Raw genomic sequence first — 16,675 nt, 5'->3', positions numbered from 1 at the left:
AGACTGACAAGAAGCAATTGAGGATCCCAGCATGGGTCTGGAGGTAGTTACAAGTAATTGGAGTCAACACAACTGTGTGAAAGGCCTCCTTTCAACGTGGATCTTTTACAGGAAAATTCTATTCAAGAAATCGTGCTCTTCTTTTGTCAAGCCAGATGCTTTTTTCGCCTTTCACCATTATCAACACGAACTCTCCTGAGTCAACATGTAATGTGAAACTAAGCAAATCACAACCAAGAACTTATGTTGGCGTCATGCCTAAGTTTTGTTCCTCATAGTTTAGCAAACTTTTAAGCCTACAAGTTTGAAGTGTAAAACATAAACAAGCGCAAGCAAAGTTGTTGAAACTGTACTCGTTTTATTTTCAGAACAAAAGATGTTTGAAGTATTATTTTTAGTGAGTGAATGGTTTGTGCATTTACCTTTGGAAACCAGTCAATGATAACACATTGTGACGATGTGTATTTTGGCTGGTATTCTTACTCTTGTCAGCGCAGTTTTTGTTAATGCTTTTAAAAGCAGAAAACAAATTGATTCACAATGGTATGTGACATCGTAATTTGGCTGCTAAACTTATTCTGATTTCACAAGCACAATTTTGTGAAGAGCTAGTATTTGTGCTTTAATGGAACATTACAGAATTGGTAAGAAACACAAATCATGAAGATCACAGATTTACAAAAAACTTACACGGTCTAATGATTATGATGGTTGAAAACATCCGTTGAAATATTTCTGTCAGAAATGTCATATTTGATGAGAAATAAATGATATAACTTCGCGTTTGGAAGTTATCGCTCAGTGAGCGTTTTATTCATTTTTATTTTAGCATCGATGCAATGCAAAATTTGTAATCGGTTTTTCACTATTCTCTCGTGACCCAGATGGCCGATCGATCCCAAACTTCTACAGGTTTGTCAGTTTATGTATATGGTGGATTACATAAAGTGCTTACACTGCCAGCAACTGTTTTTTTATATAGCAAAAATCACTTCTGTAATGTTTTTTTAAAAGCAGCTCTATGAAATTAGGCCTAAGGCTACAGAGGCCATGGCCTTCTTGTAATTACATGCCAAGGTTTGCATGTTTTGTTTTGCTTTTTGAGGTTTTTTTTCTGAGGAGGTAATCAAAATGGAAATTTCTGCAGCTATTTTGTGATTGAAACTAGATATTTTGATTACAGAATTCCATGTATTTGTAAATGTACTTGATTTGTCTGTAGCCCTCGGGGAAGGTCCCTTGCTCTGGCAGAAATTAAATTCCTGACTCGAGTGTTTATACATTGTTTGTGTCTTTCCTTGAAGCCTAATAGCTTTATGCGGATAATGCGTTTGACAAATAAATCAATACCTACAGATGCTGAACGAACAAACATTAAACTACTTCAATTTTTATTTTGTTTTACCCTAACACCCCCCGAGTTTAAAATCTTCAGGGCCTACATACATACTCGCTTCATTTCTCGAGTTCTGTGAAAAAAAAAACTCACAGGCAAATTTCTTGGTTGGAATTCGAGTGGGAGTACACAGTGCTTAAAACACATCGGTGTAAGGGTAACCTTAAACCTAATAATATTCTTGATCCCCGTTGCAAATTGTTTAAATATTCATCAGAATTGAAAGTTTTCTAGCAAACTCAAAGTCAACATTTGAAAACAATTACTTTTGTTATTAAAGAAAATACACAGTAAATTTGAGAGAAAAAACAAGACTGCCTGACATGTCCGATCGTGAGTTTACTGGCCCTGACGCTCAAATCATTGATCTCGGGACGACCAGTTCAGCGTTCAAGTGTATTTCAAGCCCTTACGTGTATTACTTCTTCTTAAGAAGTTGTTGGCATCACACATTACACGATGCATGAATCTAGATCCCAATCGATACTGAAAGCAAACACCCATTATGGGATGTACAGGTCAAAGGCGTGCGTCGCTGTAGTAAGCTCTACTTTTCATGAAAACAGTATATTATGTAGTTTCTGTCAAGTTTGTGGAGAAAATCCACAATGATGCAAGTCTTGTACATAAAAAAGAAGTACCTCAAATTTTTACTGGGCCAGAAATGTTTTTACATGACCAGGGGTCGATTTCACAAAGACTTGGGACTAGTCCTATGAGATGTTAAAGTAACTCTTCCTAATTCGAGACAGTCTTAAACTCTTTGTGAAGTTCACCCCAGCATTCAAAAGAAAAAACATCCATAACACTTTTTGTAATTGAACAAGCTCTACATAGAGAAGAACTTTGATCTCATTTGTCGAATGGGTGAGTGTACAATTTGTTTTAAAAACAGAATTCTTTCTCTGGTAGACAAACACGTTGTGGAGGCAATTTCAGATTTGACACCAAGTAAAATACTTCCAAAGAATCAAAACAACGCAGACTTTATGATCCTACATGTACTTGTACATGTTGCAGATCATTAGCTTCTATTAATAGACTTGTAAGTAAACTCCCACATATTACATGTCAATAGACATGATAAGGGGGTAATGTCTACCTCCTTGCTTGTAAACATGGGGGATTCCTGGTGGCCAGCCTCTGATAAGTCCACTGTACATTCCTGTGGTTTATTTCAATCTGTTGTGGAGTTTGGGGGACAAAGAAGGCCAACCAGCTGACTTCTCAGCCATAAATCACTGATGAACCCATCTACACACTGGGTTAGGGATCGCCATCGGGATCACTGATCCATGTCAATATTTGGACTTCAGATGCACCTGTCTTTTCATGTTAAAAGTGATGATTGTGGTCAATGGTGATAACAATGGGAAACACAGCCTGGTATATGAAAAGTGCTTGGAAAACAGTTTCAGGGATTTTGACGAATGTAGCAACTTTCTGAAATGTGGCTTTCGGGCCTGTGTTCCCCCTTATTCTTGCTCAAGAAAAGAATTAGCAGGGCACCATGCAGTAACAACATTCCGACAATGGAACTTTATTTAATGTTGGCTGGTAACCTGTTTCTGATAAGCACGATATTCCTGTGCTTACAGGCTATATGAAGATGGGCCCATGCTTTAGCAGAATCTAATATCTAATGTCGCTAACCACAAGCAGTTAGCAAAGCACACCGCATACAGTTTACTTGATATCAGCAGATAAATGTCACAACAATGCAAGTCCACTCAGATTGATCACTCACACGCCGTTTTCACATTTCTTCAATTGCTTATGAATTAAACTTGTGATGACGCACATTGTCTAGTAATTGCAACAATTTGCATACCAGCAAACAGCTGCATGAAATTTGGCCCTTGTCCCACTGTTAAGATGGGTAGTCATCATCATATGTACAGGCATATCATATTATAGCTAGACCCATGTGAACATTTGCATGTCAATTTACAATACGCAATCTAATAATACTTAAACTAATTTATCCCAGTTTAAGAACGATCATCCAATTTAAACCCAGTTCATTTAGCATCGATCTGAAACTGCAGTCAATGAATTTCAATGATGAGGGTTTTCAAATGCCTATGGAGGCAGTTTAATAATCAGAAACGTCGTCGCTGCAAATAGCTTTGGCTTGACGTCATCTACAGTACCTCCATCTTGTTTACTACTTGGGCTCCGATTTCGCCTCAATTCATTCCCCCAAGTTTTTTTTTTTTATGCATTGTAATGTTCGTTTGGTCTCCTTTTTTCCCCCCATTTCTCAGCCAATCAGTTTTCGTCCGAGAATAGACCGAAGGGATCGCGTTGCTGGTGCTTTTGTACTGCTTCCTGAAACCATGCTGAAACGGGTGCATACAGCGCCACGACTGAAAGAATGGCCCGTGTATCAAGTGTGTCTCAAGCCAAGCAATGGTAGCTGAAACTCTATCCACTTACTAACAAAGACACAACCCGCAGTGTAAGCACGTTGGTAAACCCATCCACTGCTCTTTACAAAAAAAGCTGCCTTCACAATGTGGATATTTGACACTTCCTACGCGCTGAATGGACACCATTGTGGAATCAATTTCAGCGGTTTGGACGATTTGGACGTGAGCCAGTTGCCACGCTGTAGAATATCTATTCCTTGTTTTTATCTGTTCTTTTTTTTATTGTAAACAATAGGATTGATAAAATGTAGCCAACCTTATTATTTATCAATGTTTTTCCATGATAAGAAGCTACATGTATAGTGCATTGAAAAAGGAACAAGAGTTTTGCAATGCGAGAGGGGGAACTCATTACTTTCTGGTTTGTGGTTTTTCATGGATTTTGCATTTGTTTTTTTTTACTACAATTGAAATTTAAGCAATGACCAAAATGAGGGGCTGGGTAGGTACCTTTTTAATTCTTAATTCTTGACTATAATAATATTTCAAATATGAGTTTTTTTCTGGAGGATTAGCACTGGTATAAAATTTATAATTAGCGAAATTTCAGATAAATGTTTAATCCTTTTTTTCTTTTTTGTGACAACCATTTTTATACTTGCCCTGAAGTTGAGTATCGATGAAATACACATGTAGCATCTGATTTTATGATGTAGACACATCTAAATTAGCGTACTAAAAACATGATACCACCCAACTATATTCAGAATAATCAAGTAGCAGCCATTTTTGTAATTCATCAACCTGTTTTGTAATTTATATTACAGCGATCCCGAAGCGTACACAAGGCTTTAGTTGATGACAGTTGACAAGTAATTAAACACACATTAAGCGTTCTGTGCCGATGCCATTTATTGTCCCCCTTTATTTAGTCTGCACTACATCCAGCCAATAATATTATCACTGCGCACAGCAGATGTAGGATCTCTCCCATCTCATTAATTATCTGCGCCCAATTAATTAACGATGAAAGGGTAATTTCAGACCGACCGCTTTGTGCGGTGATGTTTGGCTAACTGATCGCTCATACAACGTTTGTACACAGTGGTGGTGATGATGGGGTTAAGTGTTCTTGATTCTACTGTGGCTTGAATAAATGTAGCGAGTTAACCGTAGGATTCAATCAGGCGTAGGAGTGGATCGGGTCTGATACATCAGGAAGTCAACATAGGCGATCACCCTCATGCCCCCTGGTCATTGCCTTGGTGCCCTTGAAATGCTCTAAAAAATATACAATTTCCTCATAGAGCGCCCTTTACAAAGGAGAAAATGCCTTGGTGCCCTTGCCCCATAACGAAGCATACAAGCCTGGTGGATACTATTGATCCCCAGTACGGCATTGACACTCAACCCAGAAAGGTGGATTGAGATCCGGCATTTTTATCATGACCACAGATCAAGATCTTGTGTCACAATTACACTCAGTCCTTGATCCAGCTGACATCCCACTTTTGATCACAGCAGTCACACAAAAACACAACCAAAAATCCTGCCATTGCTACCCAAACTGGAAATTACCACTTCAAGGCATTGAATAGAGAGATAACAGACGTTGTTCACCCCTTTTCATAAGGACCTAATAGCTTATCTATTTGAAAATGAGTGAATCACAGAACTGAATTTGACCTTGGAGCCACCTCTTTATACATGTAAATTGTATCATGAGTGTTTTTCGGCCCTTCTTTTTCCCCAGGTGTCAAGTGTTTATACTGCTCGTGTAGATCTGGATTTGATACACAAGTGTAGCTGAATTCCCCCCCCCCCATCCCCCCCCCCTCCAATTATTGTTTTCTGTACACCAAATTGCCAATGCTGTTGTGGTGCTTTTTAACAGGTAATAAGTTTTCTTCTATAACGATACAAAAAAGGAAATGCTTAAAAAAAAAAGGATTTTTTTTTTAGGATGACAATAACCGACAACATATGTACGGGGACACAAAATTGCTCTCCCCCCCCCAAGTACTACTCGCTTTTTAGCACCTTGCTCCATTGCTCCATTAATCAGCGAGCGAACCTTCCTCCATGACCCAGACAGACACAGTTATAAACTATACTACCGATGCTAATATATCATTGTTCGTACATGAGGTAAATGGCTTCTCATACCATGCTCATACCCACCTCTTCAAGATCAAATGCCATGTACATGTAATATGACTAAGACACTACGCCCCAAGGGCAAGATAAGCGAAGGAACTTAAGTGAAGTATCTGGGGGCAGTATGGATTAATGCCAAACAGGATACAAACTATTCACACAGGCTTCGAATACAGTATCAAGTCCTTAACTTCTTAAAGGTAGGGTCATACTTTGGTAATGACCCTGAGAAAAAGGTGTGTTATTTCTATCTGAAAGCTTGCAGATTATAAATATTGTAGTGAAGTGGAGCATCCTCCCAAACTATTTTTCTAAAAGTGCCCCAGTTGATAGTAAAAGTTTAGTAATTTCCCAAAAGCTTGCTTAAAGACAGTGGACACTATTGGTAATTTGTCAAAGACCAGTCTTCTCACTTGCTGTATCTCAACATATATGCATAAAATAACAAACCTATGAAAATGTCAGCTCAATCGGTCATTGAAGTTGCGAGATAATAATGAAAGGAAAAGCACCCTTGCCACACGAAGTTGTCTGCTTTCTGATGCTTGATTTTGAGACCTCTAAATCCGAGTTCTCAAAATCAAATTCGTGGAAAATAACTTCTTTACCGAGTTTATACTATCAACCTCTCACCATTACTCGTTACCAAGTAAGTTTTTATGCTAAAAGTTTATTTTGAGTAATTACCAATAGTGTCCACTGCCTTTAAAGGAAACATTTTTTGTAGCAAATAATGCAGGAGCTTCTAGGTGCAACACATAACACACATTAAAAAAATAATAAACAATGACATCAAAGTGTTGTTAATAAAGCAATTACATGCAAGTTACAAAAATAAAGATTCAAACAAATGAGTCTTTCTTTTAAAAAAGTCTAACAGTACGAGCAGACCATCAAAATATTTTGACCCCCCCCCCCCCCATAAAAAAAACCACAGAGAAAAAAACAATAAAAAAAACGTGTGCAATATTTTAAAACCATATGACACATTGTACATGTGCATGTGCCATTATGAACATTGGACCTTGGCAAGGATTAATAAGGTCACAGGGCCTACCCTTTGCCCACAAGATCCAATTTATATAACGTCTGCCCCTAACACCTACATGCATACATGAAGTAGTACATCCGAGAAATAACTGCATACAAACCACCAGCAACGCTTGTCATGTGGTTAAATCATCGAGGATGGTACACATTTTAACAAATGTAAATGTAAATCATATGCCACGATATTCCCTCGGTCGGCATCGCCTAACGCTGAAACGACAGAGCCGGCTTCCCCGGCCTCAAACTCTAGCGAGGGGAATAACTCATCGCTCATTAATGTAAATATATATCAGCACTTTGTCAGAGGAGGCAGCCCCCATTATAAAATACACCAACAACGACCCCATTTAAGATAATTCTCACACACACATCCTCGGGGCTTTTTGTTGATGTAACAGGATTCAGCCCCCTCTGTGTGATGCCAACATCTTCTGGAAACAAAACACTAAAGGACAAGATTGCTTTTAAGCACGGGCCATTTACTTGCTTCTAGGCAAACAAATCAGCGGGATAAAGCATATCATGTCTTCCTAGTATCGAGAGGTGTCTACCGAAATAAAATACATCTCCTTGGATTTTCCTCTTCTTATTTCGCAAATCCCCAGAAGCTTGTTGCAGTCACATGTAGCTATATTAGCTCTTCAGTACTCCCCCTGCTTACATGTAATACTATAGAGATTGCAACTGCTGTGATTCGACAAATAACTTGATACATAGCACAGCAGGCACTCGGCCCTTCAAAAAAAAAAATGTAGTGCTTGCGGTTTACTTTCACTACTACCCACAGATCTAAGCCAGTCAGCCATTCAATTGGTCATGTGAAACCACCACACTCCATAAGGCGACTAGAGAATTGTGACATGGATGACGCATGCATGAACACACACACATGCCTTCATGTTTCATAGTCAAGCATTCTGTCTGGCTGGCTGGGCTGGCAGTCAGACCGCAATCCCTCTCTCTAAATACACGAATAAAATGCAAATAGATAAAGCTATTCCCCTACTTATTAACACGACCGATGAATACCTTACCCAATATTGCAGTTCTAGAAGGGTGACATAGAATTCCTTGAGGAGAATACAAAAAGATGTCGGCGGGTGATATTCTTGATGATGGAAGGAAATAGAATCATCCACACAAGCAAGCAGCGTATAGCAGAGGCTCACAATCACTTAGTCCACTCACTGCATGCACGTAACACTGCAACCCAGACTTTCAACATGTCATCACAAATTTCCAGAACGTTGGGCAGGCCCTAATATGCTAACAAGACAGGCCAACCTTGACTAGACACAGCACGTGAGGGCAGTATTGCAAAAACATACAACGGCTGATCCCGGTATGGATTATTAATCAAGTTTCATGGCCATGTTTTGAAACCTTGCATGAAGTGATAATATTGTAAGGGCTCAGTAGCCATATAGTAAACATGATGTTATTTTTAGAATGGAGCTAAGTTTATCTACTTGTTTTTTTAACCAAATTTGTCGAATAGCAAAACTTAAAGGGTTCTCAAAGTTAAGATTACCACAGATTCGCATTTTGTTACTTTTCTACTCTTGTGTGTAGTCTTTTGAAGACTTATACAATGAAAAAATAAACGAACAAACAAATAACCAGAACAAATTAAAAAAAAAACAGTATTTATGAATAGTTCCATAGGTGAATACTCACAACTGATTTTTCAAAAGTGTTTCTTTTAAAATAAAGGGAAGGTACGTGTATTGTTAATCATTCCTAAATGGCAATGGAAACGTTTGGTTAGAAGCCTCTGCTCTCGATAGTATAAAAAGCATTTTGAGAAACTTTTCACTTCAAATTAATGTGGATGTAAAAAGATGTGCAGGCCTGTATGCTTCGTTTTTGAAAGGGCAAGGGCACCAAGGCATTTTCTCTTTGGCAAAGGGCACCCTATGAGGAAATTGTAAATTTCTACTGGAGCATTTCAAGGGCACCGAGGCAATGACAAGGAGCAACGGAGGCAATCGCCTCCATTGCCTCTGTGAAGTATCAGGCCTGGATGCAGGGGTCGAAATTGCCACTAGCCCGCTAGCCCGGGACTACCAGATTTACAGCCGGGCTACTCATTTTTCCAGTTTGATAGCCCGACGGGCTAGTGGAAAAATAATGCAAAAATCATCATCACAAACAATAAAGAACTATGTTATTGGTGTATTGTAAAGTTTGAGCCGTGACGCGAGACATAATGTGTCTTTCGGGCTACCAAAATCTAATCAGGGCTACTAAAAATTATTGGTCACTAGCCCTGCTGACTACCATGGAAATACACTTAATTTCGACCCCTGGGATGTGAGTTTTTATGCCCCGAAATTTGAATCTGAGAAGCTTTACTGGAATTATCTTAAGTTTGAATCAGTTTTTCCACCGCCAACTTGGCCAAAAGACGCATCTTTAATCACAATGAAAAAAAAAAACCCTAGACAAACAAAGACGGCTGACCCGTTACAAATGTAGATATCAATAGGAAACAGTTGGTAACGAGGTGAAGTATGACTTGATTAGATCATGGAGGAAGTGTGCAGCGTTTTTCCAGCATGATTTCCTGTATTTGTTTGGAGTGTTCCTCTTGGCACCTTGTGCATTTCCTCTATGACTTGATCCATCACATGTCTGTCTACATGTAGAACAGACCTTGCAAAACTATCCAAACGTCAAAGTGCTTTTGTTTCATTCACATGTAAAAGCAAACACTTTGCCACATCTTCTAATCCCTTTACCAGAGCCCAATTTCATAGAGCTGCTTTAAACATAACATGTTGGTAAGCACAACAAAATTATGCTCACCAGACTATGGTCACCAGTCAGAATGCCATTTCTCAAATACAGTTTGTGACATTGGGCCCCAGAGCAAATCTGTCTCTAAGACCAGCAAGGCCCAGTTTCATAGAGCTGCCCGGCAAATTTTTTCAGTTTTACCTACATTACACCATCAATGGCAGAAGTGTTTCTAAAACAAATGAAATATAAACAAGTATAAATAGCATTCAAAATTTTTTTTTTTTTAAATGCTCAAGTAGCTCTTTTAGGATTATCTAATTGACCAAAAATATTCTATAACTTACAACATTCCAAACTGTTGAGAATTTTATAATAATTTATTATTTTGTAATAAAAAACTAAATTAATATTTTACCTAGAATTGACTTCCGTGACCTCCAGGTCAACTTTCCACCACCAGCACAACAGGTGTATATCCATACAGCTAACTCGTCTACTTTAAATTGTCAACAACGGCTTCTGTGTGAGCTAGGCTTCTGTGTGAGCTAGTTCGGCCATGACACCAATTGAGCCAAGGTTGTCTACGTTGTTGTTGTTGAAATTACGCTCAAAGCGATCAACTTCAGGTCACTCAAAACTCTTGATAAAACACCACTTTGTGCATTTATTTCTCATTGTTACTCCACATGGTCTCTCGGTCAACCGTAACAGGAACCTTTATGGTTCAGTCCACTCATGGGTGAAGAGAAGCAATTATGGTTTGTATGCAAAACTGCTGAAGGACAAGAGCACTTTTTGAACCATGGTCTCTAGACCCCAAAACTCAGATGATTCAGTCATCGGACCACAGGTCTGTTGCACTAGTTCCAACATGTCTTACTTGCATACAGTGCAACAAGCACGGCAGGAAACATCAATTTCGGGAACGGGCGCACATTATAGCCGGTCCCAAAACCACACAGCGTAGAGGACATCCTAATATAGATCCTACATACCGACTACAAATGACCTATTTCTGAAAGGGTGTCACAGCAATTAGTACTAATAAGTCATATCCCCAATTAACACCATTTTTACCATCCCGTGGGCTGGTGGTATATGAATAATAACACACCCATGGTTTTAATTTGTAGGTTGATGGCAGTTATTATCAGTTGAACACATTGACTTAATTATTAACGGATCCTTCCTGTTTGTCTGATACTGCCTGAACCACTTTCACAATAGAAGAAATTCCCAGGGAAATCTGGTTGACCTTTGATTTTCAGACTCGCTTGAATTGCCACCGTGGCAAACTACCAGGGAAATGTGCGACCCCTGCTTTGAAGTATGGTTAGCGAGATAAACCCAGGGTTAGCATACTGAGTATATGAAAAAAAATGCATCAAAAATGGGGTGGCGAAACAGTTATTGGTTCTTGAAACAGTTATTGGTTACGACTGCAAAAATGCAGCCCCCTGTGTATACACATACACTATAAAAGTAAGGTTTGCTGTTTTTAAACAAACTAATTGATACAGGGGCACCAAGGCCAAGACCAGGGTCGACGGAGGCCATGGCGTGTAATTCCAGGCCTGTAATTTTTAATGCTGTTTTATTGCATCTTCAATAGAGGGCGCAACATCGACTGTTTGGAGCCTTACTCGGAGGGACTGGGCAAGTCTATAAATTTGGATCAAAACAACCAAAACAGCTTGTTTTGATCCAGATGTTTGTGTGAATCAGATTCATGAGCGACACATTTTTGAAAGCACATGATGCGGACAGTAATTCATGTTAAACAGTACGTTAAATAAAATGAGCATCACGCCACCAATCAGTCTAGTTTGTTTGTCACATCATGTGAAATTCCACAAGACCCACAAAAAGTGTTTTTTATCTCGGATGAACATTTTGTGATGGATTGAACGGATAGCTTTAACTAGCACATAAGACGGATCACATGGATAGGGGATTGCAGACATGCATGCATGAGATTGAGTAGGTTTGGGTGGTGGGTCCACACTAAGAAAAATAGTTTTAGGAATTTACAGCTCTCAATGTAAAATCAATTAGGCTGAGTAAAAAAAGAAACATGTTTAGCATCCAGGTTTCTCAAAAAAAGGAAGGAGGAGGGGCTTTTTATTTTAAGATGGCCGCCATTCTTTTTAAAATGTCAAATATCCATTGTTTTTTCTACTGCTGAAACACACAATACATAAATGAAACATTTTGGTCAAGACATTCAGACAAGACATTCAAATTGTTTTAGCTGAGATCGTTTAAAACAACCTTTTTCATTAAACAATTTTTTTTTTTTAATATATATAAAAAAAATACAATTTTTTTTTTAAAAGGAGGCGGCCTCTAAAAAGGAAGCAGGCGGGACGCTAAACATGTTTCTTTTTTTACTTGGCCTTAGAAAGCGCCCATACTCATCTGAAAAGCGTGTGTATTCCAATTGCAGAGCATTCTTCATGTGTGGACATAACTGCTCCAGATTTTCGGCAATATCTCAAAAATTCTACCACTTTTTTTTAAATGAAATTTTCACAGGTTAGTTTTATGATATCTACGACTGAAGGATTCAAACAAACAGAAGAATTCAATGAATACAATCCCTTTAAAATATAACAAAGAGATGAATTTCAAAAAATAAAACATCTGGCTAAAAGATGTTCGATGCCAGAGATACATGTAGCTGTGATTTACTCCATGTCCAACTGTAATTAATATTAAATGTATGGGTAGCACTAAACACTACTTGATTAAATATGAGACTGACATGTTATAAGTTGCTTGGTGTCGCACTGCCCTTGACCATGACTTTAAAACGGCCCTGCAATCCTCTCATTTTAATTTGAACCCCGAGTACTGAGCTAACAAATAGGGCCTAGCATCAAATAATTATCTGTGGTTTAGAAATGAAGTCAACATGATCAGTCTTGAGCGAATCCAATCGCATACGTTCAAGCGTGTGGGTGGACTTTCAGTTACAAGTGTATGATGCTGAGTGTTGATCTGACCTGGCTCTACCTGTATTACATGTAAGACCGAAACAGCCAAATTAAACTTCTGATTTTAATAAACATTACATTTGCATCATCGGGATGTGTGTTAAAGGCACTGGACACATTGGGTAATTTCAAAGACCACTGGTATTCTCACCTGGTGTATCCAACATTATGTATGCATCAAATAACAAATTTGGGCTCAATTGGTCATCAAAGTTGCAGGAAAATATTGAGAAAAAAAACATCTGTGTTGCACAAATTAGTGTGCTTTCAGATGCTTAAAAATATATATCAAAATACTTCAGGCCTGAAGTCTTTTTCAGATGAGAAATTACATCTTTTTCAAAAACATTTAAAATATTTAAACAGAGATTTGTTTGCAGACTAGACTGGGATTGCAAAACAGCAACAAAATAATGACTTTTTCATTTTCTGATGCGCAGCAATGAGGCCTTTGACATTTACGAAGGCAATTTCTCTGAGGATATTTGACTACAAAGAGGCATGCAATGCATTGTTCAGTATGATAGAGGATGACTATGACATTTTGATGCAGTCTCGTCTCACCAACCATAGAGCAAGGAGCACCAACCAACCAACCACTGCATGTAACTTGATCACAATCATCATTGTAAAGATAGATTAAACCAAACAAACTCCCCCGGAAAAAAACCCACGCCAAGCTGTGCAATCTAAAACCCCACAAATAAAACTGACTGACTTTAAAATGACAAAACACATCGATGAACTCAGCGTTGAAAAACCTACATGTGTACATGAATATACATAATTGCCAAAAGCTCTTCTCCTGAAGACAATGGATCCAATCTCATGGTTCTGCTTACCGCCGAATTCTATTCTTTACACGATCAACAATTTTCCGCTTACTGCGAAATAAACTGAAAGCACAAACTTTCTGTGCTAGCCGTGTAAGCAAAGAATGCCTAGTAAGTTGAGTTGACGCGCACAACCAAAACCCCCCTGCTAACCCATGAAATACGCTTGACGAAAGCGCGGAATTCCCTGCTTCCATAGGCGCTGATTCTTTGCTTGTGGTTAGCAGAGCCATGAAATTTTGCCAAGATTGAAACATCAAGTTCTTAAACCACTGGCTCTTTTCGGAACCACCACAACTCATAGATGGATTTCATCGATCCCCCTTCAAACCTCGTTAGATTAAATAGCCTTCCAGTTTCCACCCCACTTTGCATTATGGTATAACCATTGAGTATGTTATGGTATAACACCTTCACATATTGACCGTCCAGTAATACAATGACTAATAAAAACCACTTTTATCCTAACCCTGACAAAGCCTTAATACTCAGCGAGCTGAATGGGAAAAGTTGAGCCCGCCCGGAGAGTGGCTGACATTAAATTGACAGGCAGGGTAGAGGGGGGATGCTAAATGGAAACCAGTAATCAGGTTAATTTATCTCTTTCACGTTGTATGTTCCCTACAGGACCGTGAGAATGGCATTCAACTACATCGCTGAGATTGTATTGCAAGGCACTGCTCTATACCCAACGGTTCTTCCCCGTTATACTCTCTCCACCAGGAGATGTACTAATTTGATTTGGTGAGGATCCCAAAGTGGCAAGGGGGAGCTGCAACAAAGGCCATGGTGTTATGATGTGTCTGCTATGCACCATCTGCCTGCTTGGCTATAATGCTAGCTAGATCAGCCCAGCACAGCTTGCTTTTATAGCATCAGCTCTATCTTCTCACAGGATAGTTGTAAGGGTATTGATTGAGTAGGTGACTGACTGACTGATTGACCTAATAAATACCCCATCTCAGAGATTCATGCAAGATGTGCAATATAAACACATTAGACCCTGCAGGGAGATAGCATCTTGAGAACATTTAATGAATGGAACACCTTGGTGCTAAATCAATACCAACCAGAATGAAGCTCTAAATTGTTGACCAGTGTTGGCTAGTCTAGTGTTGGCTAGTCTAGTGTTGGCACATGAGTTCACTTAAAGGGACACCTTGCCTTGGATCGGGCGATTTGGTCTTTAAAAAGCGTTTGTAACCATTTGTTATAAAATGAATATGGTTAGAAAGATGTTTTAAAAGTAGAATACAATGATCCACACAAGTTTGCCTTGAAAGTGCGTGGTTTTCCTTTTACTTTGCAAACTAACACGGTGGGCCATTTATGGGAGTCAAAAATTTTACTCCCATAGATGGCCCACCATGTTAGTTAATTTCGAGGCAGTTTTGTGTGGATCATTGTATTCTACTTTTACAACATCTTTCTATCCATATAACAAACGGTTACAAGCGCTTTTCAAAGACCAACTTGACCGATCCAAGGCAGCGTGTTCCTTTAAAGCCATTGGACCCTTTCGGTACAGAAAAAAAAAAAAAAAGTTCACAGATTTACAAATAATTTACAGGGTTTACAGAAGGTAATGGTGAAAGACCTCTCTTGAAATATTAGTCCATGAAATGCTTTACTTTTTGAGAAAACGGTAAAACAATATAAATTCTCGTTAACGAGAATTACGGATTTGTTATAAACACATGTCATGACACGGCGAAACGCGCGAAAACAGGAGTACGTTTTCCTGTTATTTTCTCCCGACTCCGATGTCCGATTGAGCCTAAATTTCCACAGGATTGTTATTTTATATATAAGTTGTGATACACGAAGTGTGGGACTTGGACAATACTGTTTACCGAAAGTGTATAATGGCTTTAATAGCAATGCAGATACAAGCAAGGTGTGCTAGTGTTTGTACACCAACATTCATGTACTGCACACAAAGCTACATTTACTCTATATGTACATCTAACATACATTACCCTATTATGAGTTAGTCACAAAATAAGCTATATTGATGATCCAAAGCAAAATCACGTTCCAGTCTTAATCCAGTCATATGAGAAAAAACAAACTGTGTGCACAAATGTGTACCAAATTATGTAAATTTATAGCATGTGAATCCGCTGGGATTTTCCAATGTTGATGGGTCATTTCCGGTCGCTGCACCACTGTTTATGGAATGCATACCCACATCTAATGTTGCCATTGCTTGGGATTTGCCCAAGATCTTGGAAAATAATCTTGTTAACTTGGGGGAATAAAAACGCAGAAAGCCAAAATCTTTGGAATTATCGCACATGTCTGTATCAGAATGAGTATTTTTTCAAACTTGTTTTCAAATTTGTGTATTGCGACAAATATTTTAGAAATGTGTAACATAAACTTCCATTTCCCCCATAGAAGTGCCCCTTATCAAAGGAAATTGCTGCGCTCCTTCAAGAGGGAAGTTCAAGGCCTGCCATGTTTCAATGAATGATCAAGGTTGTAGCTACCACGGTCGGAGCCGGCCGGCTATCACCGGCCCCAGCTTTTGCCGACCGGGATCCAACAAAAAATATCAAACTCCGACCGGCATACATTTATGTAAAACTGTTTTAAATGCCATTGAAATAAGTGAAAAATAAAGAAAACAATCCTGTAAAACTCCTAATTAGGTGTGTATTTTATTTCTGTAAAAACAATCAAAACAATTTTCTCTCCAAAACCGCGATGTTCTCCGTGATTGTTGCTTAAAAATAAGCCGCTTGAATGCTGCGAGTTCATGGAGTACTAAAAAAAACACGCACAATCTCCGGTGTGCGTGTAGTATCCATGATGCACAAAACCACATGGTAATACTCACACGGTCGCCCACTGGTTCATGCAGCATGCACAGCACATAACACACAGTCCGAAGTCCATCTTAACCAAGATTCCGCACGCTGTGATTGGCCATTGATGGCTGTTAATAAATCCATATTCATGATCTTCTTGGCTAGCCTCCTTCACAACACACGCTCACGAACGGAGTAAAGAATTGGCGAACGTTGTGCATCACGCCTGCAGACTGTATGCACAATGCACAGCCTTGGAGGAGTTCTAGTAACATGGACAACTTCTGCCAACAGAGGGCGTTGCGGGCCAAAGTTC

General features: G+C 39.0%; 1 protein-coding gene across 3 annotated transcripts in view; it reads right to left on the bottom strand.

Annotated features, from left to right (window-relative positions):
- The window catches only part of LOC139941448 (uncharacterized), a 96,206-nt gene that overhangs the window by 65,856 nt on the left and 13,675 nt on the right, over positions 1 to 16,675 (bottom strand). Inside the window, exon 1 of one of the 3 annotated variants that reach the window (XM_071937947.1) lies at positions 8,010 to 8,141. The exons of the other annotated variants lie outside the window; for them this stretch is intronic. The gene's annotated coding sequence lies outside the window, so the exon portion shown is untranslated. Of the gene's footprint in view, positions 1 to 8,009; positions 8,142 to 16,675 lie in introns of those variants that run through there. 3 annotated transcript variants of the gene reach the window in all.

Source organism: Asterias amurensis, chromosome 9 (assembly GCF_032118995.1).
Source record: "Asterias amurensis chromosome 9, ASM3211899v1".
NCBI lineage: Eukaryota > Metazoa > Echinodermata > Asteroidea > Forcipulatida > Asteriidae > Asterias > Asterias amurensis.
This window is presented reverse-complemented; position numbering and strand designations above follow the sequence as displayed.